Source organism: Chanodichthys erythropterus, chromosome 3 (assembly GCF_024489055.1).
Source record: "Chanodichthys erythropterus isolate Z2021 chromosome 3, ASM2448905v1, whole genome shotgun sequence".
NCBI lineage: Eukaryota > Metazoa > Chordata > Actinopteri > Cypriniformes > Xenocyprididae > Chanodichthys > Chanodichthys erythropterus.
The window spans coordinates 44,824,525-44,837,309 of NC_090223.1; the positions used below are offsets into that span (position 1 = coordinate 44,824,525).

The window sequence follows — 12,785 nt, forward strand, 5'->3', positions numbered from 1 at the left end:
GATTTTGTCAAAGGTTTAATAGACGCGAGAGAATCGGTGTCATTAATAAGGTAGGATCGTGTGGGTGCTTTAATCGAGATCACAATCTTTTTACGATTAATCGTGCAGCTCTAATATCTAGTGATGGCCGATTTCAAAACACTGCTTCATGAAGCTTCGAAGCTTTACGAATCTTTTATTTCGAATCAGTGGTTCAGAGCGCGTATCAAACTGCCAAAGTCATGTGAATTATTAAAATTTCGAAACACTTGTGACGTAACGAAGCCTCGTTTACTGAAATCATGTGAATTTGGCGCTCCAAACCACTGATTCGAAACAAAAGATTCGTAAAGCTTCATGAAGCAGTGTTTTGAAATCGCCCATCTCTAGATATTGTTGAATAAAGTCGTTATTTTGTTTTTTTGGTGCACAAAAAGTATTCTCGTCACTTCATAACATTAATGTTGAACCACTGTAGTCACATGAACTGTTTTAAATTTGTCTTTAGTAGCTTTCTGGGCATTGAAAGTGGTAATTATCTTGCTCTCAATAGAGGCCTCACTGAACCATCAGATTTTATTAAAAATATCTTAATTTGTGTTCTGAAGATGAACGAAGGACTTACGGGTGTGGAACGACATGAGGGTGAGTAATTAATGACAGAAATTTCATTTTTGGGTGAACTAACCCTTTAATGCTGTAATTAATTTTTGACAGGACTGAAATTGAGGATGTGAGTGATAGAAGTATACATTGTGTTCAATGGATTGTACTGTTGTTTAACAACATACCAGTTTTTCAGCTGATGAAACATCTTTCCAAAAAAAAAAAAAAACAGTTGAAATTTTTTAAATTACTATAACTTTATAGAGCATATGCCATTGTAAAGATTGTATCCCTCACAGCCTCGCTGTGACTTCATCCAGTCATCCGCATAGACTTCAAAATGGCGTCTAACCTAACCTATTGGATCCTACATTGTTTTGGACTTTTCTTATGTACTACAGACACAATATTACAATGGAGCCTGAGTCAACAGCACAGTCCAGAGTGATTAATGTGTGCAGTCCACTCACTTAAACTAAAATATCCAAACAAGCAATCATTCCCTGCTATAGTGATGCAACATACGCAATGACCTGCAGCTCCCATATACAGACCAAGGATAAACAGCAGGATATCAAGCACTGAGCACAACGGTCACAGCTGCCACACTGCAAAATGCCTGTCTAACACACAGCCGCTGTAGAGAGAGCGGTCGTGGCAGAACCACCAACAACATGCAAAAAAATCCTTGAGACTGAATGTGCATTATGTGTAGTATAAGACAGAGAAACAAAATAAATAGCCGAACAGATATACGACAAAAGATAATCAAACAACTTTAGTGTGAAGAGGCAGCAGTTGGTAAACAAACTTCATGCAGGTCAAGCCCAAGACCACTCTAAATGCAAACCGAAACAATAGAAGTGCACCTCTGTTATCTATTAATTTTGTAAGCATGTTTTTGTCTGCTGATGTGCCAGTCTGCATGCTTTATTAATAGGCTTATTCAGAAGATTAGTAGTGGACTATAACCTTGAATAAATGATCTCAGTTTTCCATCTGCAGCGTCATTGACACACATTTCACAGCTCTTCTGTGACAGCTTGGACATGTTATCTGTTTTTAATTCTCTTCAGCTATCAAGGTGCTGTAATCAAATCAGGTTTTTCAGATGCAAGTAATGCCCTTCCTTGTAAGTAAGTGCAATATATATTGCTGTGGAATAAAAGATCAAGCTTAATCCTCATCTTCTTGTTAAATATCAATGAAACGTACCAAAAACTCCAATCAAATCCCCGTTCTGAGCTTAGCACCTAAACACATGAGAAACTAGAGAAGGAAAAAGCCACTGCTCTTTCAATTGAAAAGAGATTAGAATCAAGGTGCGTTTCGGATTGTATCTCTCCATCTGACAAAAGATGAAAGCAATGTAGGGGAAAGAAAGAATGCAGGAGATTTAAACACTGCTCTTTTCTTTCAGTCATGAAAAACTATGCAGCAGAAGGTATAATCCTGTTTATGCACGTCTTATAAACTGTACAGATAAATGAATACAAATATCCTCTGTCCCATTTTTAGCCTATTGAAGACTACAAGAGCAAGAAATATGCATCAGACTGGACACGGACAGAGCCTCTGAAAATGATATGCAGAAGGTATAAGAAGGGATGTATGAGTGAAGGAATTCATGTCTTGTGACTTTGAAAGCCTTAAAGACGAATATTACTTTGCTCTGAACCTCTGAAGTTATGACTCAACACCTGGATATAATCAGGCATGTAATCTCATGGATTCATTGCGAAAAGATCAAAGGCCTTTGGAATGTGAAGTCCTGTTCCTCCTTTTTATGACTTTATTTGATTAGCTCATCTGAAAATGAAAGAGCAGTTTGTGAGGAACCATGAATTTAATGACATATTACAAATTGCTCATGGGAAATCTAGATTGGGTGTAGTTAGGCATTCATCTCAGAATTTGACACACCTTAATGTTCACAAAAGAACATTAAAGGAATATTTGTCAAGGTTTGCCAAGACAAGGTCTCCAAATGAATTTTGCTGACCTTGCCAAACGTTTCCTTGATTTTAATGCAGTAAAAACAGTAATATTGTGAAATAATATTACAATTTAAAATCAACGTTTTCTGTGTTAATATAGTTGTAAGATGTAATTTATTCCTGTGATCAAAGCTGAATTTTCAGCATCATTACTCCAGTATTCAGGGTCACATGATCCTTCAGAAATCATTCTAATATGATGATTTGATGCTCAAGAAACATGGAAACTGTGATTCAAAAGTTCAAAAGAACAGCATTTATTTGAAATGGAAATATTTTGTAACTTTATAAATGACTTATGTTATACTGTTATACTTACTCTCAATTTAATCTTACTAAATAAATGGTAATTTCTTCAAAAAAACCTAAAACATGAATGTGTGTGTGTACGTGTATAGAATAAATTAATTAGCAAGGCTCCTACTGTTAAGAAAAGTACTCTGTAAAGATGTATAATTGTATATGTGCACTCCATACTTCAGTTAGTTAATAAAAATGAAAAGGTAAATGCATTACCTGAGGAAATCGTAAATTTCTGTCTTGCGTTTTCTGGCATCCCCCAACTCTCCCTCCATTGAAAGAAGATTCCATTTCAATACCATTCACTATTTCAAGTTCCAGTAAAAACTGCATCCTCCTCTTTTTCAGAGAATCCAAGGTAATTTTCCACAAAAAATCGGTCCATTCCAGGTTATTGACTGTGTCCATTCGAATCTGAAACACAGGTATGAAAAGTCTTTAATATTAAATCATTAGAAATGTTCAACTGTGTACTTAAAAAAATAAATATTAAAAAAGCAACCTAGCTCAAAACATACCTTTAAATTTAGTGTGGTCAAATTTAGACTTTTAAAAAGTTTTTGAAAGAAGTCTCTTATGCTCATCGAGGCTGTATTTATTTAATTAAAAATACACCAACAACAGTAATATAGTGAAATATTATTACAATTTCAAATAAATGTTTTCTATTTTAATATATTTGTTTCAAATGTAATTTATTCCTGTGAATTTTCAGCATCATTACTCCAGTCTTCAGTGTCATCCTTCAGAAATCTTTCTAATATGATGTTTGGATGCTCAAGAACATTTATTATTATTATTAATGTTGAAAATAGTTGTGCTGCTTAATGTTTTTGTTGAAACCATGCTACTTTGAAAAAAAAAAATATAGAAATTAATACTTAAATATTCAGCAAGGACAAATTTAATAGATTTAAGTGACAGTAAAGACTTTTTAATGACTTTTTTTATAATGTTAATGCAATATCAATTAAATACTGTTCTGCTGAAGAATCCTGAAAAAATATGTATCACAGTTTCCACAAAAAGCTGTTTTCAACATTGGTAAAAATAAGAACATTTATTAATAATCGAGCAGCAAATAATCATATTAGAAGGATCATGCGACACTGAAGACTGGAGTAATGATGCTGAAAATTCAGCTTTGACATCGCAGGAATAAATTACATTTTAAAATATATATTTAAATAGAACACAGTTATTTTAAATTCTAAGAATATTTCACAATATTACTGTTTTTATTTTTTGGATAAAATCCATCCTTGGTAAGCATACAAGAATTCTTTCAAAAACATAAAAAACTTAATTATTCCAAACTTTTGACCACCAGTGTATATATATATATATATATAATGATTTGATTTCGTAAATCTTTCAAATAATGTTTTCCAGTCAAAGGACATATTTCCCTATGTATGGGCTAGTGAATACTGGGCCAGTGCTCAAATCAGATGGCATCAGCAGCTGCAAACTCAGATCTATCCTTGCCCTTCCTGAAGCCTGGCTTTGATTACTGGGCCCCCCACCACGAGCCAACACATGGCCATGAGCGCATACCAACTCAGTGCACAACCTCTGAGCGACCACTTGGAAACAATCAAGAGGTAAATAGCATGAAATAGAGGTGTTTGGAAACGGTTTGGAGAGATCGCACAGATTAGGAGAGTATTTAGTAATTGCTCAAAGCCAGATTATTCTTGCCTTTGGAACTTTCACAAAGGGCGTTACAGTCGGAGGCGAGCAGGAATCCTTGCCACATAAAGTCATTTGGGGAACTGTAACCAGAGGTCAGAGTCACATGGGTGAATGTCAGATTGTTCTATGGTCGTTCTTCTACATATAGTGAAAGTCACGGTCCCAGAGGAAACTATTGGAATCATTTGACAGCTGTGTTCTCCGAGCTTCCTGCATGAGTTTTGATGGAGGTTGTGAGTGGCAGCTGTAGCTGCCATTCTGCTACCTGTTGAGTGGCCTTGGAACTCTTAGACAAATGACATGACAGGTGCACGTTCAGCTTAAGTACCTGCTCCTCTACAAAGCAGCTGCTGTGATTGCTGGTAGGTTGCACAAGACAAAGAAAACAACGGCAATTACACTATGTTTGCTCATGTTTTCCAGTTCTCTTCTCACCAGTGCAAAACATTGAATAAACCCATTATCTTTTAAACTCAAATAAACACACACACTCAGGAAATGGTTACAGCTGCAAGGACAGAACGTTTTTGTTTGTTTTTTTCATACATTTAATGCAGGCATGTCAAAATAGACTATATTCGGTATAAGAATAATGATAAATCAATGCAACGCTTGCGGTAACCTTTTCAGGTTCAGTTCAATTCCTTCCATAATTGCACAACAGACAGATTTTTTTTACTTGTTAACTTTAGAAAATACAATTTCAATTAAAATAAAAATGTCTTCCTTTAGTATTTGTAAGCTTTATTCAAATAATTGTCAAGTTATCTCTTTTTCAATTGTTAGATTTTGTTTGGTAACAATTTCATGGTAAACTTTATTTTAAAGTGTTCTTGTTACAATGCAATTATACATTTAATTACTAGTAATATTAATTAACAACATGTACTTACAGGTTTAGGATTAGTGTTTTGTTGCATGTCATTTTGTATTCATAATTTACTGTCATTACTACAGTAAGTAGATGTAACATATGTAACAAGGACACTAAAATAAAGTGTTACCAGAATTGGCACATGAGGTTTGCTAATGATGGTAACCTTGCATATATTTGCCATAAATCTTTATACCGAAGTGTGGATGTGGGGTAGATTTACATTTCAGTTGTTATACATTTAAAAAGTGTCTCTTTGGGGTTTACAATGTGTTTTGAAAATATATGTTTTGCCATAACTTAACAGGTTAGTTCACCCAAAAAATGAAATTTCTGTCATTAATTATGTAGTTCCAAACCGGTAAGACCTTTGTTTGTCTTCAGAACACAAATTAAGATATTTTTGATGAAATCTGATGATTTCTGAACCACATATAGGCAGCAACATCATTGTACTTTTCAAGATTCAGAAAGGTGTTAAAGAGTTAAAATATTCCATGTTACTACAGTGGTTCAACCTTAATGTTATAAAGTGACAAGAATACTTTTTGTGCACAAAAACTAAACAGAAATAATGACTTTATTCAAAAATCTCTTCCCTGTCATTATCCTACGCAGTTGAAGCAGTGAACGCAGTGCAGCACTTCCGGGTTTACATCCGAATGTATTGGCCAACACTGTTCACGTGAGCAGCACGACGCATGTATGTGATGCTGACACAGGAGCCGGCCAATAATGAGTCGCCGTTCTGACGTAGAACACTGAAGCTCTGAACTGTGTTTACTGCGTCAGCTGCGTAGGATAATGACAGGGAAGAGAAGAGATTGTTGAATAAAATCGTTATTTTTGTTTTGTTTTTGTGCACAAAAAGTATTCTTGTCGCTTCATAAAATTAAGGATGAACCACTGTAGTCATGTTGACTGTTTTAACAATGTCTTTAGTACCTTTCTGGAACTTGGAAGTGGTGACTATATTGATGTGTATATGGACGAGTCATATACCTCTTGGATTTCATCAAAAATATTTTAATTTGTGTTGCGAAGACGAAAAAAGGTCTTACAGGTTTGGAACGTGAGGCTGAGTAATTAATGACAGAAATTTCATTTTTAGGTGAAATAACCCTTTAAAAATATATTTAAAACATGTATTTTCCACAACTTGTATTTAAAGTATACTGTAAATGTATTATCAAAATATGTATTTTCCATATCACTTTCCCTGCTTCATAATATAAATAGAATCTAACATCAGCTTTTTTGTTCTTCCAGTTTGGCTTATGTAACTTGTTAAAGTTATACGTTTAATAGACAGATGTCAAAGATATTTAAGGCAAAATTTCAAAGCTTTAGGCTGAATGATTTCTAGAATAAAAGAACATAATAGTAAAAAAAACAATTATAAAAAAAAACTCCCCCATTGCTATGCAAATATTTTTGGAGTCCCTGCATTATTTAGTATTATACACCATGATATTGCATATTTCAAAGTGCATTCTTTTAGTTTCCAAAAACCTGTTGGTATGGTCTATTGGTAAGATTATGAGATGAGGAAAATATCTTCAAAAAAGTAGCTAGATTTGCTTTCAGCTGAACACTAGTAATTGGAAATTCCAAAGGTTTTCAGGTCTGATTAATGGGATTATTGTGTCCCTTTGACTTGCCTATATCAACAAGAGTAATTTTCAGCTTCAAGGACATCCGGCACCATAAATGCAACTCTGAAACTTTGTGGTACGTGACACACAGCATGATAGCAGGCCCATAAAAGTAATTACCTATGTTTTTGTAGCATTGCCAATGACATCACAAGCGTTCTTGTTCAAATGTTTGTTACATCAACATGTGACTTATTGAAATCTGATGAATCGCAGTTCTGGGCACTAAAATGAGTACACAAACACATAAAACAGCTTTACGTTTACATCTTTCTTGTTTTACAGTATTTCTGAGAATAACCACATTAATTTGTAGCTTCGACCAAAAATATTGCAATAAATAATATCACTAAAATAGTTAGAAACAGTTGTCCCATAAAACAAATCATGTGCACACTGAGGGCTAATAGTAAATATTATTAAATATTATGTAAAATTTCACTGTATTTATTAGGAATATTTTATCAGTATTCTAAAAGTACATAATTCTAAGTGTTGCACAATGCTAAAGCAATTTTTCTTTGCAAATTTTAACAGCAAACATATGACCGAGGAAACTTTTCCAATAACACTGCAAAACGTTTAGATTTTTTTTTCCAAATGGGCAAACACACCAGTTAAGACCTCACCTTTGACTATCTATAAACACAGATTAGATTGCAAACGCACAACTCTTGCAGAGATCAGCACAGTCTATTTCATGCAATAGACATACATTTACAGCAGTGTTAAAATCCTCATAAGGGGGTGGGGATCAGGTATACCGAATATGAAAATAAAGCATGACAGTAAATGTGGCAGGAAAAAGATAAGTTCTTGGCCTGAGGTCATTCATTTTCTTTTTTAAATAACCTCTGACTAAAACATGTGGTGACTCCCATCCCTTTGCGGCATCTCACATCTGGCAGGCTAAGCAGGATCAGCTAAGTCAAGCCCACGGTGCTCTTCCATGAACCTATTGTTTGTGACCACCCCATCTGCTCAGATTCGGCAGTATCAAGCGCAGGAGCAGATGAGTGGGCATCTGCGGGGACCCCCACTGAAGCATCACAGAAGTTTCACAGATGTTACACTTGTCAAATTACTTTTTCTCTCATTTGTCTTTTGAATAACACAGATATTTAATGGGTTAGCTCACTCAAAAATTCTGTCATTAATTACTCATCCTCATGTCCTTCCAAACCCATAAGACTTTCGTTCATCATTGGAACACAAATTAAGATCTTTTTAATGAAATCTTCATGAGCGCTTTCTGTCCCTCCATTGACAGCCTACAAAACTGAAACTCAAACCCCAAAAAGGTAGTATAAGCATAATAAAAGTAATCCATGTGACTCCAGTGGTTTAACCTTAATTTTATAAAGTGATATGAGTGCTTGGTTTGCGAGAAAAAAAAAAAAAAAAAAAAGTTGGGACACTGTACAAATTGTGAATAAAAAAGGAATGCAATAATTTACAAATCTCATAAACTTAAATTTTATTCACAATATAATATAGATAACATATCAAATGTTGAAAGTGAGACATTTTGAAATGTCATGCCAAATATTGGCTCATTTTGGATTTCATGAGAGCTACACATTCCCAAAAAATTTGGGACTGGTAGCAAAAAGAGGCTGGAAAAGTTAAATGTACAGCTGAACAGCTGGAGGACCAATTTGCAACTTATTAGGTCAATTGGCAACATGATTGGGTATAAAAAGAGCCTCTCAGAGTGGCAGCGTCTCTCAGAAGTCAAGATGGGCAGAGGATCACCAATTCCCCCAATGCTGCGGCGAAAAATAGTGGAGGAGTTTCTCAGAGAAAACTTGCAAAGAGTTTGAAGTTATCATCATCTACAGTGCATAATATCATCCAAAGATTCAGAGAATCTGGAACAATCTCTGTGCGTAAGGGTCAAGGCCGGAAAACCATACCGGATGCCCGTGATCTTCGGGCCCATAGACGGCACTGCATCACATACAGGAATGCTACTGTAATGGAAATCACAACATGGGCTCAGGAATACTTCCAGAAACACAATCCACCGTGCCAAAAGAAGCCAATATAAACATGATCCAGAAGCGCAGGCGTTTTCTCTGGGCCAAGGCTCATTTAAAATGGACTGTGGCAAAGTGGAAAACTGTTCTGTGGTAAGACAAAACAAAATTTTAAGTTCTTTTTGGAAAACTGGGACGCCATGTCATCCAGACTAAAGAGGACAAGGACAACCCAAGTTGTTATCAGCGCTCAGTTCAGAAGCCTGCATCTCTGATGGTATGGGGTTGCATGAGTGCGTGTGGCATGGGCAGCTTACACATCTGGAAAGGCACCATCAATGCTGAAAGGTATATCCAAGTTCTAGAACAACATATGCTCCCATCCAGACGTCGTCTCTTTCAGGGAAGACCTTGCATTTTCCAACATGACAATGCCAGACCACATACTGCATCAATTACAACATCATGGCTGTGTAGAAGAAGGATCCGGGTACTGAAATGGCCAGCCTGCAGTGCAGATCTTTCACCCATAGAAAACATTTGGTGCATCATAAAGAGGAAGATGCGACAAAGAAGACCTAAGACAGTTGAGCAACTAGAAGCCTGTATTAGACAAGAATGGGACAACATTCCTATTCCTAAACTTGAGCAACTTGTCTCCTCAGTCCCCAGACGTTTGCAGACTGTTATAAAAAGAAGAGAGGATGCCACACAGTGGTAAACATGGCCTTGTCCCAACTTTTTTGAGATGTGTTGATGCCATGAAATTTAAAAGCAACTTATTTTCCCCTTAAAATGATACATTTTTTATACATTTCATGTCATCTATGTTGTATTCTGAATAAAATTTTGAAATTTGAAACTTCCACATCATTGCATTCTGTCTTTATTCACAATCACAGTGTCCCAACTTTTTTGGAATCAGGTTTGTAAGCATTTGCATTGCTTCATAAAACTTGTGTTGCTTCATGGATTATTTTAATGATGTCTTTACTACCTTTCTGGGGCTTGAAATTGGTAGTTGCGTAGGCTGTCAATGGAGGGACAGAAATTGTTCAGATTTCATAAAAAAAAAAAAAAAAGATTTGTGTTCCAAAGATGATTGAAAGTCTGACGGGTGTGGAACAACATGAGGGTGAGTAATTAATGACAGAATTTTCATTTTTGGATGAACTAACCCTTTAAATTAATCTTCAAAGTCAGCAGCTTGATGCATGGTGGATATCTCCATACACATCTGCAGAACTAATTGTTTATAACAACATTTTTAGATCTTTAACACATTATCAAACCCATTATACTTACTTAATTGATGTTTAATTGATATGTATTGCTTCTCATTACAGATTTTACCTTTAAAAACATGCAAATAAATAAATAAATAAATACAGTATTCATTAGCATTGATTTCATTGCTCCTGATTAATGGCCAGTGACACCGATGACTGTAATGCAACAACTAGCCTATAAACTACACAATAGACATTCCAGTCTCTCAGCTGCATGTCACCAGGTCTTGTGTGCACCGCCTTGGCGTAACCATTTCAGTGGCTGTCACAGACTAATGTGCGACTCAAGCCTTCAATAAAAAGGTGATGACAGCCATGTTAGGTGAATGAGGATTTGAAGAAAAGGAGTTAGTTCAGCAGGTGCTCCTTTAGCTATGAACCAATTTTGATTCTAGAAAACTATATTCATTAATCATCAAATGCAAAAGCACAAAAAAATTACCATGCATATTCTGTTTACTAAATTGTAAAAAAATAAAAAAGGATGGGTTTGACTGGGTTTTGCAAGAAAATACTATTTCAATCTTTCTACTTCAAAAGTTTATGTGTAATTTGCCGTTTCATTGTAATTATTTGTGAAATTTACTAGCAATTTCTGTGTGAAAGTTGCTTCAAAGTAAATCCTGTCTAAGAGTTTTTCAATGAAACTGGTTAAACTGAAAATCAGCAAGTCTGTCACGGTAGGAACTTTTAATGACTGCAAGCAATGTTAAATTTCACTGTCAATATTAAGAAACTCAAAAGTAATAGATGCATGCAAGAATTTGCCCTTTTTAGAAATCAGACAGATGTTCGTTTGGTGTAAATGATCACTTTTAACTTCATAATTTGCTTTCAAAACATGGTGAACAAGAACATAATGAGCAAAAAAAAAAAAAAATACATTATAAAAAAATAAAATAAAAATGAACGATTATTCTGATGTCATGATATAAGTCCTCTTGACAGGAGAAAGAAACCCCATTTCTGTCCAGAATTCCTCTGTGTTGGTTTTTGTTACAGCTGCCAGTGCAAATTTACCCCTCCTCGTAGGCTGTGCTTGAAATAGGCTTATCTTTTGAGGGGCCTGATCAGTTGACAATAGCCCATTTAGATGTTAAAGCTGAGTGCTGCTCTTCTCATTTCTACAAAAGATAATTATTCCTTCAAATAAGTTACTTCAAGGCTCCTTTTAGCACTTCTGTAAAAAGTGGAATAATAAGGCTTTGAATTATGAGGGAAAAACTGAGATTTTCCAGATACAACCGACAATAGACAAAGAAGCACATGCCTGAAATGGTTGGGCTTGGAGCACCACGAAACAAAGACGACGAGGGTCTGGTCGAGAAAAGCTGATTTATATTTGAATGATTGGGACATCAGAAAGGGAAAATGTCTTTGGTGTATTGATAAGCTGCTCTTTTTAGCGCTCGCAAGTCTTGGGAGAAAGGTGGTATCTAAAGACTGTCAGAATGCACTCTGGAGTCCTGCTGATATCTTTTGTCATAGCTGAATAAATCGTGACTAACAAGGCCAAGAGTGGATTAGCCACAGAGGATTAAACAGGTTGTTGCTTGAGGTTTGCCCAACACCAAACCACTGATTAATGTTTCCATAAGAAAACATGCACGAAATGCTACATTCGGGCGCTTGTGCTTATTTCGTTGGCAAACAATGCGCCGCTAATGACACGGGGCTACAGCTACAAACGGGCGAAAGATTCAGCTCGTGAATGCTAACAAATGCGCAGTCAGAGAAGCTTAAAAGCTTGTTACCATCACCAATACCACGAGCTAGAAATGCACAGCAAGCGGTCGCAACAATTGAAGCGGTGTCTTTCAAAGCAAGAGGGCCGAGAGAGAGACGTAAATAATAAAAGAGCGACAAACAACGCTACGTGGAGGAAGAAGAAACCACCGCCATTATCAACGGTACACAATCGATGCACATGCCATCTTCACGATTACCTCAGTGTGAGCGAGAACAAGTTTTGAGCTGTTCTTCAACGTAGACTATCCGGATTGTCTCAACAGATCGGGTCTCGTGCTACGCAGTCTGCGGCATCCCCGGCCGCCATCTTTAGGCACAACTGGCTTTAGTTGGCGTTGGTCCTCCCCTCCATCTTTCTTTATCTTCTTGTTTTACACCCAGCCCCCTCTCGGTTTGTTATGAGGGGTCTTCTTTTTACATCATATCGTGGTATCGACAGGTTCACGGTCGGGAATCGGCGAGAACATGGAGCTCTTGCTGCTGTGTTGCACCCAACGATGGATCCTCTGACCATGCTTGATTATCTCGAAACATATCCACTGAGGACAAATATTCATCCCAGATCTGAGGCCTTTGATCTGATGAAGGCCCGATTTGAAAGCCCCCTCCAAAGAGCCCTTTAAAGACAGCGTTCCCTCAGATGTTCCAAGTAATGAGATTTA

General features: G+C 36.3%; 1 long non-coding RNA gene across 1 annotated transcript; it reads left to right on the top strand.

Moving 5' to 3' along the window:
* Nucleotides 1–2,107: 2,107 nt before the first annotated feature.
* Nucleotides 2,108–4,566, top strand: LOC137012636 (uncharacterized). The gene is made up of 3 exons (XR_010893590.1): nt 2,108–2,180; nt 3,231–3,307; nt 4,275–4,566. It is a non-coding gene; the product is annotated as an uncharacterized lncRNA (long non-coding RNA).
* The last annotated feature ends 8,219 nt before the right edge of the window (nt 4,567–12,785 follow it).